Below are 12,674 nucleotides of genomic sequence, written 5' to 3'. Positions count from 1 at the left end.
TGTGAAACTTCATCCTTATGAAGACACGCATTTATGTCTGAGTGAGGAATCACTGGCATAAATCACATACTGTCAATTTCTCAGTAACAAACTTATTTAACTGAATTAGTTATACTAGCTATTAGTATTCGTTTGAACTGAAAGCTAACGTATTAAGACTTGCATAGCCAGTATGACAGATTCATTCACAGGTCTCAGTTCAAACATTAAAGTAACATACTGATGGAAAAGCTCATGTTTAAGTAGCGTTATTTATTTTAAAAGAATGTATTTGACATTGTTATTTTACCTGATAAACTCAAGGATTAAAAAGTAACAAATTGGTCTTTTTAACACAAATTCATTACAGTGTGGGGAGGTGCAAAGTGGTAAATCTACACAGAAAAATTACCAATAAAAAACAATCACTTAACTGTTTAAAAAGTTTGGGAAACTTTGCTCATCCCTCTTTATTTGTAAAGTGAGGCTTACTGCTTTTCTTCATCCCGTTCAAGTTTTATTCTTCAATTCAACCACTGTCACTACTGTAATTGTTTCCAAATTAAACTTGTTTTGAAAAACCTGAATAAATGGATGTGTAATCTTACACCGAGTCGTAATTACTGTCAGTTCTCCGTTGAATGAATACCAAGGAGCAGAAAATATGAACAGGTCACCTGTATCACTCCAAATCCTGAACACTCACACACTGGATTGTGTTTGCAAATCTTTGCATATGTAATTAAAATAAAAAATAAAATAAAAAGCAACCAAAAAAGCTGATGCTCACTTTGCTGAACCATACATGATATATTTTAAGCAGTGGAGAGACTCTGAAAAACCAGTCATGTATTAAAGTAACACTGGTGATCAAGTTTTCATTCTGATTATAAGAACACTTTTCTCTGAAAAAAGAAAATGAAACAAACACTGTTTACTGTTCTTACTGACTGTGTTTAACCATGACCATACGCAGAAATAAGCTACGGGAATAATTTATTCTTCCAACACTTTTTACTTTAATCTTAGGGGAACGTTAAAGGGATCTAATCACAGACAATCTCATAATTGCAGATTTTTCTGTCTATTTTACTTCTTCTGAACATTAGCCTTTTTGTTGACACCAACATTTAAGCATGCATTATTTAAGACAATGGAAAGAATTCCAAAGAAAACCTCAAATGTTTTTTTAAGTGAGCTTATCTGCACCAACACAGATGCAGACCCTCCTTTCTCCTCTCCTCTTTTGTTTAAGTCTTTCTGCCATTCCACCAGCACTTGCAAAATGGAAAACAAAAAAATCTGGATAACAGAAGTGACAAGGAAAACTCCCTGCTTCGAGAAGTGCTCTGGAGCTGCCAGAGCCATTACTAATGACTCTGCTATCTAAATGAATCCTCTCCTCTTCACTGCAGGTTCACAGCCCATGAAATTCCCCTTTTCCTTCCCCTTATGTTTTCCACAGCCCTTGTTCCTAATAGAAGCTGCTCTGTGGCTTCAACTGTTTCCTATCTAATAGTCAGAGTTTTTACGTTTCACCAATTCTGGAAGTCAAGTGTTCCTAACATGATTTTTCCTTTTATTGTATACAAAGTATTAAAAAAAAAAAATTGATAGAAATGTAGTTTGAAAACAAAGAAATTCAAGAGTCTAAGTATTGAGGAAATAAAAAAAAAAAATCAGGTGAAATCTGTAATGTTTTCAAGAAAGTGGGGATCAGAAGAGCTTAATTCGCTTTATGTTTAAATCTTGATCATGCGATCTTATTTCATGCCAGGTGTGGCTGCAATCCTAACATTCTTGCTATACTGCCTAAGTTAAACAAACTTCAGCATTGCTGAGATTTGCTAATTTTACTGAAGCCAGCTTTTGTTATGCACAGTGAGCATGAAGGTTCTTGGAAATTATATCTCAACAGTAACATTTCTATCATAATGATGCAAAGTATATACCTATACATTAAAAATTACAGTCATCTCAACATGTAACAACAAATTTTGAAGCTGAGAAAAGTGCCATTTGCTTCCTGAAGGTACCAAGAGTGCCCACATTTTCATTAGCAGTTCCGAACTCTGCTGAGTTAGAGATCTACTTTGTAAATTTAAAAAAAAATCACTTCTGGTAACATGATTGTGGAGTATTTTTCCTAAGGATTTGACACATACAGTGTACTTCCAAAACATGACCAGGCTTCTCTGTTGCCAGTTTCCTTTCCACTAAATTCTTGCATAAATAAGCCTAAATTCAAGCGACATTTGTCTTTTACTTTCTAGATGACAGGAATGCAGTGAAGGTTTGTTCTTAATTTCTATTCAGATTTCAGATGAGCATTCCCAATGAGAAAGGGAAGTCCAGTATTAGGGCACACGCTTCAAAACTTGTATTTGGAAAACTAATTTTGTGGGAAGATTTCAGTTAAGGCAAGCAAGTAAAACCAGCTAGAATGACACTGTGATCCTTGCATTGTAGAGATGGCTATACTGGACCTTTTCTGAGCCTAAGACAGCTTTGGAAGTAATATTTGAATAAATATTAAAGTTACTAAACAAATGTAAATTATTAAATGCTGCCAATTAGTTGTATTATGAATACCATATGAAAGCAACTTAAGTACTACTACTTGAAGTTTCACCATTCAAAGTTCGTGGTAACAACAAGAAGGTGCTCTTTTTTTGTTTGTTCCTGCAAAGGACAACAATTAGTATTTCCTGAACAACTCTAATTGATACAGTGAAACCATTTTCTTTTCTTTTTAAAAAGGGACTCTGAAATTGTCCCTGCTTCACGAACAGCAAGTGATCAGAAAAAAAGACAATTTTCATTTACTTGAGTAATGAGGCTTTTAACTCAGCTCCCTCCTTTTTGGCTATAATGAATGACCTTCCTGCTCAGTTAATCTGGAATACATCACATTAGGCTAGACAGATTACAGTGAAATGCAGAAAAAGAAACTGGACTAAGAAATTCATAGCAGCATTTACTTCCTGTGTATGTTGCTATAATAATAATATCCAGGAAACAGACAAGAGCGACTATTACAATAAATCAGAAAGTTGAAGGGTTGTGGCTTTGCTTATTTATGAGTGGAAAATATAGATCACGAAGGTGCTTCGATAACTGTTCAGCTGTTTACACTTCAGCATTCACACTGAAGTTATGTTCTTGTGAACAAAGATGGCACATCTGCAGCCTTCCTTCTAGCTTATCAGAAGTCTAATATTCCCTCTCAGCTTCTAAAAACAGAAGAAAGTATGCTACTGGCAAAACTTTTATGAACTCCAAATTAAAATCAATCAAATGTACTACCTGCCACAGCTGCAGGAATAAATCAGAAGAAGAGTTACTGTTCCACTTTTTTCCTTTTTACACTTATTTCTATCAATCCAACCTACAGGACGTTTTGGTTGAACTTCATTAAATACTGAGTATTTCCTAACTGACGCATGTGCATGTTTGAACAAACCATAGATTCTCTTTGCTGAAAGTGACAGAAACAAAAGCATTTTCTTTCTATCGTTTTCCGTTATTTCTTTACATACCCAAGAAATCTCGATGCAAGGCATGAATATAAGGACGCTTTCATTTCAAAATTAGTCACTCACAGGCAACTGAAAAGCACATTACACACCACACCATATGGCTCTTCTATAGAAATGATCTCTAGGAACATAATTATCAACAATACTTAGCAGTAATATGCTCCATATAGTTAACAAAAGAATGTGATCAGGGGTGCTGGAGAAAATTTAAGACTACGTTAAACTTCATTGTGTTTTAATTAAGACTAGAAATATCATTTACATGCATAGGTTGCTCTGAAAGTAATGCTTCCTATTTATTTTCCTGGAAACCGCAATAGATACGAAGGGCACAATAACACCATTTGATAGGGCTACAAAGCACTAGTTTTCACAGCAGTCACCACCATTAGCTCTCCATTTTTGCCAGCAATGAACAAGAGCCTGAGTGCTGTGCTCATGAAAATCTGCACCAGCAGAGGTGACCCACTGTCATTGCTGCTGAAACACACCACCCACTGCCTCACTGCGCTCACAGACACTGTTTGGTCTCCATAACCATTCATCTGGAATTCATGAACATGAATGGGTGCCATGTTTTCCGCATGGAGGAATTAAATGACACACCCTGGCTTCATACATTCATGTCAGCTGTGATTCTGTCAGATTGCCCCTCTGCTGCCATCTGTCATATGGCAACAAAATGTAAGGGAGAGGTATTTCTGCTCCAGCAGGGGGATTGAACTAGATTATCTGTCAAGGTCCCTTCCAATTCCTGATTTTGTGATCCTGTGAACACTGGCAGGAAGGTTTAACCTCTACTGCCACACCACCAACATTCACCTCTGACATCGTGGGCCAGCATAATAAAGCAGGAGGCATTATTTTCACAACAGCCCTCAAATATGAATGCACACCTGCTTGGGCACAGCACTGAAGACTACAATCATTCTCCTTAACTGTTGGATAGCTTTAGAAGTAGTTTTAGCGTACCAGCTGAAAGCTAAGAAGAGACTAGAGAAGATATGCAGACTCAAGAACGAATCAAGAAAGAACAGATATCCCAGCCCACACTCTGCAAAGTCAGCTGCCTTCCTATACTAGAACAGGTTTTAGAGCATGTAGGAAAGTACATGATGAGGTATATTTCTGCATGATTTATTTGCATCCAGAGTGAAGGTTTAGAAAGCAATTTAAACCCACCTCTCGCAGCATGTTTTGTTGAAGAACTTGTAGCCCACGTGTTCAGAAAGGTCTGTGTGCCTGTAGGAAGGCTAACTGTAACCCAGTGTTTTGGTTCAACTGGCAGCAGACCAAATATACAGTTCAGTCATATGCCCACAACACTAAGTGTTAATTAATGTTAATTAATAAGAACATGTGGTCACACAAGCACAGTGAAATGCTGCAAAGCCCAGTCCTTCAGAAAAGATCTCCAGAGAAGACCAGCCCAAAGATACATTTCACTAGGGAAATCATGTACTGCCTTTCCTCAGAATACCTGTATCTTCAGTTTTCCTAACCTGTGATCTAAATATATGCTTTGGCTTCAGGCTGTGTTCATAGAAGAGATCATTCCAGTTGCCTGCTATAACAATCTAAAGGAATAAGCCAGACATCCAAGAGGAGAAAAATAAACAAAAAACTACCAATCCTGGTAACTGTGAACAAAAAAAGCTATCTACCATCTACTCACCTAACTGACTGACTTGGTAACTAAAGTATCTTATCCTCTTAAGAAATGCTTTGGCATGAAGAACTTCACTCATCAGCAATTTTTTTTTTTTTTTTTTTGTAGAGGTAGAAACTTGCTCTCCCAAACAACAGCGTCAGCGTGTCTATGTTTAAAATGCAATTCCAATAAGCATTTCTATGGACGTTGATGTTTTCCAATCAGACCAAATAAGCATCATTTCCGAATAAACACAGTAGTGGGGGTGGTCATGAACAGAAAAAAGTAGATTCCCGATGCAAGAAAGACAGGGTAAAGATGATGATAGCATAAGCACAGCAGTTGATGCAGTTTTCACATGGATCACAATACTGCAGGACAGGCAATGGAAGAGGTAGTAAATGGAAATTGATGATAATTAATACCTGCAGATGAGGCAGAGGCAAATTTCAAAAGTTGAGCATGCTGAAACTGGGAGGCACCACTGGTCTCAATTGTTTAAAAGAACCAGCACAATTGCATCTAGCATCATTTCAGGCGTGTTTCTCTATGTTCAGCACATTTACTACATTTACTATTGGAGTAGTAAAGATATTACTTTCCCCAAAAGTTACGTACAGTTACAATTGTCTACAAACTACATCATTCACAAGTTACTCATTTACACCAGTTGGGATGACATTAATTCTGAAATACTAAATTACATACAAGTGTATGCAGTTTAATTTAATGAACTTATAGATCTAACAGAGGAACAAATTTGTCTCAGTTAAACTTGCCATCTAGTCCCAACGTACTAGTAGGGAAATACATGATTAAAACTGACAAAAATTAGATTTCTGCAATCCTCTACACTTTTTAAAACTGCTGCTACTAACATAGGTATACTTAGAGTTACTTTATGCAAGGAGGTTCCGGGAGTAATGCTCATCAGAATGATTTTCAGAACAAACACTTAAGCTGTTAGGGGTGGGGGTTGGAAGAGAGCTTCAAGATTTTTCTGTGTAAGTAAAAAAGTGAATAGATGGAAGTAAAAAATTTAGAGTTCTGTGCAATTCTCAAGAAAATATTTAAGAAGCCTCAAGGTTTCCCATTAAAAAAAAAACTGTTTATGCATGAACAGTAAGCATACAATACAGAGAAAGATACCATCCTTTGTAACAACCATGAAATTCAGAGCAAGATTAAGTCGTTTTAAATTAGTGGCAAACCACAAACTTGTGTAGCAAATCTGTAGTCTTATTGATCCACTCTCACAGTTGCTGCTTACATAAATATTACAGAAGATTCCCATTACATTCTTTAAAAGGATGAAGTACAGATGTTTTCAAGCAACTTTCCCACCTTTCTCCAGACAGATGTTTTGTTTATAAAAACAGATTTATTGAACTACTCCCACGCAGTTAGCAGTAGGGTGCTTCACTGTTACTGTCTCCTCTTTAAAAGAACCTACAGGCATGAAAGAGCATTAAGTAGCAAGACAGAGAACCCCAGGGCACATAATCATCATTTCATTATGGATGAAATACTTTGTAGTGGCGAACTGAGAGGACGCTCGTTGCATTTGTGCTATACAGTCACATCACTAGTGCTCAGCTATGGAAAAATACGAAAGACAACTTGCTTTTTAGTAATGCCATCTAATAGAAATGTAAAGTCATGTTAATTCCCTGCCAAGGTTCTTAAAAAAGTACAATAAGAGCAGAATCAGATTCACATACATCTCCTCTTACATTCCTATCAACCTCAACCACTTCGTTAGCTTTCACAAGATTAACAGATAATAGATAGTAACGTGCTCTTGTAATTCCTTGGCTTAAATCCTACATTTTTGAATTCCAGATAATTCTCTCTACTTTTTTAGCAATGAACCTTTGAATTAAGTCCCTAAGATTTTTCTATTAACAGATCATCACATGCGCTTCAAGTTTTGAAATGTGTTAATGCACCTATCAGAAACAATCTAGTTTCATACTGACGAAACAGTGCCTGCCATTCATCCTGAAATTAAAGAACACAAATTCAAAAAGCAAAGAGGGCATTCACAACAGCCAACATACAGCTCTGTATGATTCTTTCAGAAATCTGAAAGCCTCCAAATCTATCCTGTGTGATTTTAGTGCAGTTATACAGAACATAGGGTCTTACTGTGAAAATACTGAATTAATCAAGGAAGAAATGAAAAAGTGGAAAACGAGCAGAACAAAGAAAGAAAACAAAAAATAGATTAGTTCTACCAATAACTACGGAAGTTTGCATTCCTTTTACTTCCAACATTTCTTCTTTTTTCATTGAAAGAAAACAGTACCTGATCTTTTGGCCAAACGAGAAAGAAGAAAGGAAATCAGGACTTGATTGTTTAGTGGGAAAGTTTCTGAATAACAAATTGCTGTCATTATAGCTACATGTCTTTGAAATAGAAGCCCATGGGGAAAACTATACAAATGAAATGTATCCTACAATAGCAAGTGAATAAACACTATGCCATTCTGGCATAGCCAGATTAATTTGAAAATCAATGTGCTTCTGCCTCTTATTTTTCAAAAAAAGAGCTTTTTAATCTCTGTAGTTGCTTGCACTTATAAAAACAGAAAAATTAATGTCAGGATAGTACTCCTAATTTTAGATTTCTCTGTCCCTTTGTATCACAGTGCCATTTATATTAAACCCACTGACGTTTTAACCTCTTTATCAGGTGCTCTATCTTAAAGGACACTGATAAAGTTATTATTCCTGAATCCTGCTGCCATACAGCATCCTTGATGATAACAGCCAATGGCTACCTATTACAATATTGAACACGTTTTACTATGTATGTCATGCATCTCCGCACATAAGGTTCTGCAATGATAGAGTTGAGCTGTAAGGCTACAAGAAGACAAGGCATAAACTGAAAAAAAAGAAAATAGAAAAGGACCACAATCCTATTAAAACAAAAAAAATAAATCCTTCCTGGAAAAAAACCCTTCAAAGCGGAGAACAAAAAACTAATAGTTACATTAAAATTTGCTGCTAAACTGCGTGGCTGGATATTATACAATTTAATTCATCTTAGTGCTTTACATTTTTAAAATTTGGCCAAACTATATTTCATCACATTACCATATTTCACCCTGAAAAATAAACAGAACTTTTTTACATACTTGTATACTTTCTATACCTAATATGCAGAGGTTCCAGCTTGCAATGGAAGACACCACTTCATAAACAAATACTAGTTTTTGATTGCTTTTATCTCTTTTTTTTTTAGAGCCAGAAAATCCTGAATAAATATTTGCATGTTATTAGCCTATTATACAACAGTGACCTATTTTTCCCAAAAGTACCATTCATATTTCTAAAGTTATGCCACTGACAAAGCTTTGTTATTTTTAAGTAGACAGATTTAATATCAAGTAATGTTCAGAAATCCATTTAAGTATAGAAAATACTTATTTCGCAAAAGATTTCATTTCTCAAATTCAACTGAATGGCTACAGCAGTGCACTACATTTAAAATACTGTAACAATTGGACAGATCAATACAATGGGAAAGGTGTTACAACAAAGGCGCGATGACAGAAGGACCAGCACAATAGAAAGGTGCTTTTAAGGAAAGGAAGAAGACTGCTCACCTGTATCAGAATATTCCAGGTTCACAGCAGAAAGTTCCACCAAGGAGGGATCTCCAACCACAAATCCTTCCCCAGTGGGGGTCAGCCCTTAAATGAGGTTTAAGAGAGGTACAGCCAGGCCCCACCCCTTCTGGTCACACAGCTGAATTGCCTTCACCTGTGCTTCCAGGGCTGACCAGGTCCTTTCCCCAGGTGCTCAATCAGTGCTTGAGGCCATGACTCAACAGTTCCTATACAAATATAATAAGCAAAAGAAAAATACTCATACTAATTGAATGCGGTTAGAGAAACATGACCATCTTTAAAGGATATTTAAAACAGAACTTCACTTTGATATTAAGAGGATTACACATTTATTTCATAATGATCAGTTCTCGTGATTAGAAAATATTTTACAGGATGTGAGACAAATATCCTATTTAGTTAAGGATAACAACACATACAGTGTTGATCCTTCTCAATAGGTAAATTTTATTTAAGAGAAGATTCTCTTTCTCGGGCATAATGTTTGCTCCCTAAAATATTTTGCATTACATGTAATCTGAAGCTTACAGAAGCAGCTTTTTAACAAAGTAATTAACTTTCAACAAAATACCTTGCTAATCTTAGCCTTGCTTTAAATTAAGTATTACAGTTTTAAATAAAGACCTGGTAATAGAAAATTGAGTGAGCTTTGTTTCGCTTTAATGCAGAACAATAGTAGGATGACTATCAGGTATTTACAAAGCACAGATTCATCCCTTCTGTAACTGAATGTAGATAACCACTTAGGCCCTCCAGGTACTACTTACATGAAATATCAGTAAAAAAAACCCAACCCTCTAAGTATACAGACACATCAAAGTCTTTAACATACTGTGCTCTAATTTCACTTGCTACAATCAAGCATAAATTACCTAAGTACTAATAAGGGACAGTACAGCTATTTGGCTTATTATTAACAGTTTCTGTAAAAAGCAAACAAGATTTTGCATAATGGAGCACAAATGGACTCCAACAATTCTTTTATATGTGAAATGATACAAAGTCACTGGAAATGAGAAGATCCCACCATCGAGTAGCAAATTAAAAAAAAAAAAATTCAAATGGGAAGGCAAACTTTTAAAAGCAGATTTTAAACCAAGCTCATCCTTTATGAAACAAACACATCAAGGAGCTACATCAGAGGCAACTTCAGAGCAATTTCACTCAACTTTCCACAAATGTTCATGTTGTACTCCCCCCCGCCCCCCCAACTCCCAGAAGGCAGAAAGCACAAAAGGAGTATTTCAGAAAGCTGGAAATTGCAGTGTGACAAGAATTCCTTATCTCAGTCCAGCCCATAGTGAAGTGTGTTAAAGTGATGGATGAGAATTCACTTTCTGCATTTCCTCTGTTAGCATTCACAACGCTCCCTATCAGAACTGAAACACATGCAGCTGTGCTCACTTTGATTGAACCAGGACTAAATTGAAGACAATCCCATGGTAATAGCACGCTGTTTAAAATACATACTTATGCATTTTTATATTCACACTTTTTAAGCTACTACAGTGTATTTAAAACAATAGAGAAGTTAACTATTTGATCCTCTGACAATCCCTCCCTCCCTTTTTTTTCTTAAATATAATCTCATTTTTCCTTGTTGAAACCTGAAGAAAACAGTAGGACATCTATAATGCTCAGCAAGTTTTCTCCTTCTCCGCTTCTCAGCAGCAGTAAAGTACTTTAGGACTGCTAACACATTCCTATGTTTGATTTTACATGTAGTCTGGTCAACTTATTTATCCCATTCAGAAGTCTTATTGATAACTCAGCTTCAAGTTTTATTTCTAAAATGACTAATTAGCTGTCTGTTCCTTCCCATGTAACCACGTACCTTCCCTTTGTGGCTGAAGTATGAACTGCACTTTTTTCTACCGAGCAATTTACCAACCCCTTCTCTCCCCACTCATATCCACAATGTAACAAGACTATTTTGAATTCTCGGCATATCTTACAAGAATTCTCGAGACTATCTAAACTACCATTAAAAGCATTTTTGGAAATGTAGAATGGGAGCAGGCTGAAGCACCTGTGAGTGCATCTCCGTGCAATTTTCATGAAAACACTGAACTTACAGTTTCCTGACTGCTTCTATACCATAATAATTTCACTTAGCTGCTTTTTGCTATTAATACTAAGGTGCTCTATCCACCCACAGCAAGATAACCCAGTGTGCACTCCCTGTGAAGACCTATGTTTTGCCTGATAATCAGATAAGAAAATTCAGATGTTAAATGAAATCTCAACAGGTATAGCTGCCTCCAAACATAAAAGTCCATAGAGGGATACGTGCATATATTTATACACATATATACACAGACCCTATATATATATATGTATATACACACACATATATATAAAATTAGAAGTTCTCAAGTTTGCTCACTAGAGCAGCAAATCAGCAGATTGGTTCAAGAGAAGTGAATTAGATGGGTAACAAGATCACCCTTGCTTGAGTGATTTCATGTAGTTAATGCTTCTTTTCTGTAACGGGAGAGTATGCATCTGTGCTTTTAATATTATTAATTGGAGAGAGTGTCATTTTCTTTACTGCCTTTAAGAAGCCTCTAAGGAGGCTTTACTGACCAATTCTGAGTTTAATGGAGCATGTCATACTAAAATCATTGTTTTTATTTCACTGCTATTCCCTCCTTCCTATCTCAGGGATCGTGACTTGCTACCAGACACTTGCTCTCATTATTCTCTTCAACCTTGACATCCTAAATACATTTCATCTTATCAGTCACAGTCAAATCTTCAAAAGCCTATGTCTAATTGCATTATTCCTTGTATGAAAATTCAACAAATCCAATATTTTTTTTTTCTGCTCCATCTCCTTATAACACGTTACTGGGTTGTTAAAACCTCCAATAGCAATTGAATCCTGTGACTGTTAAAAAAGGTTGCAAACAACCCACCACCCCTCCTCTGCTTTTTCCCCTTTGTTCCCCAACAGGGGAAAAAAAAAAATCTCATCTGGGATTTTATTTTATTTTTTGAAAAAGACAAATGCTATTTATTCATTCTATGATTACTTTCACTTTATGGTGCTTTCAATTTCTTAAGGAAACCTCAATGAAAAATCTCATCATTTTATTTTCAACTATACTATTCCTCTTTCAAAAAAAACCAGAAAAAGTAACTTTAGCCAATCTGGACCTGTTTTCTGGACAACACGTTGATTTATAAGTATACTGCATCCTGAATAGATGCATACACAGCCTTTGTCAATCACAACAGAAAACTTGGGAGGAAGAGGAATCAATCTAAGTTACTGGAATAGAAGTCTCAGAAGAAGTTCTCAGACAAACAGACAGGCTTTATAGCATAGACATTGCTTTTGGGCACCTCAGAATGAGTGAAACCATGGGCAACTACTGAACTACATCATCAGCTAACATTTATTGCTTCCTATATGTCTCCCAGTAACACCTAAAATGCCAAACAAATCACTGAAGGAATGTTTTTTATTCATGCCTACCTGGTTACGTTAAGGAAATAACATAAGACAGCATCATCACTAATAGAACTCGGGGGGGGGGGGGGATTGAAAGAAAAAGTAGACATTAAGGCGTTCATTATTTTATCACATTTTGTTAGAGAAGAGCAAAAATCAGAACATTACTCTAATGGCAATTTATACAAGCCTGAGTTAATTCTCAAACCATTTTAAACCTCTGTATCCACTGAGCCTAAACTGATTATACAGCTACTGGTGCAAAGTTCTGCTTCATAATGCTGGAGCCCTGTAGATAAACGTGGTCCTAGTTAAAGGCCTAATGCTGCATAAGACTGCACTGTCAGCATTTCTTAACTTTTAAGTGCTCAACTGTACAACAATTGATTTTTCTTTTAGAAACAGAATAT

At 36.1% G+C, this 12,674-nt stretch overlaps 1 long non-coding RNA gene across 2 annotated transcripts in view; it reads right to left on the bottom strand.

Annotated features, from left to right (window-relative positions):
- The window catches only part of LOC149916815 (uncharacterized), a 113,990-nt gene extending 105,149 nt beyond the window's left edge, over nucleotides 1–8,841 (bottom strand). Inside the window, exon 1 of one of the 2 annotated variants that reach the window (XR_016468947.1) lies at nucleotides 8,784–8,841. This is a non-coding gene — a long non-coding RNA (uncharacterized LOC149916815). The remainder of the gene's footprint in view (nucleotides 1–8,783) is intronic. The other variant, XR_016468948.1, reaches the window with a different exon arrangement.
- Nucleotides 8,842–12,674: the final 3,833 nt, after the last annotated feature.

This window comes from Phasianus colchicus, chromosome 9 (genome assembly GCF_987193195.1).
Source record: "Phasianus colchicus chromosome 9, bPhaCol1.hap1.1, whole genome shotgun sequence".
Lineage (NCBI taxonomy): Eukaryota > Metazoa > Chordata > Aves > Galliformes > Phasianidae > Phasianus > Phasianus colchicus.
The sequence above is the reverse complement of the archived record's forward strand: the minus strand, read 5'-3'. Positions and strand labels throughout refer to the sequence as shown.